Source organism: Myotis davidii, unplaced genomic scaffold (assembly GCF_000327345.1).
Source record: "Myotis davidii unplaced genomic scaffold, ASM32734v1 scaffold130, whole genome shotgun sequence".
In the NCBI taxonomy this organism is placed as follows: Eukaryota; Metazoa; Chordata; class Mammalia; order Chiroptera; family Vespertilionidae; genus Myotis; species Myotis davidii.
Window position 1 is genome coordinate 4,216,450 of NW_006285040.1, and position 256 is coordinate 4,216,705.

Consider the following 256-nt stretch of genomic DNA (forward strand, 5'->3'; position numbering starts at 1 on the left):
GGCCTAAGCCAGTAGGTGGTTATCTCCTGAGGGGGTCCCAGACTGTGAGAGGGCACAGGTTGGGCTGAGAGATTCCCCTGCCCCGCCAGTGCACAAATTTTTGTGCACGCCAATCAGAAGAGTATGCAAATTAACCCAACAAAGATGGCCGTTAAATTTGCATACTGCAGGCAGCTCCTGCTGCGCCCACCCTGTGCAGGCAGCAGCTTGATCCCCAGCTGCCACCCGCCCCAGCATGGGATCCGGGTCTGCCATG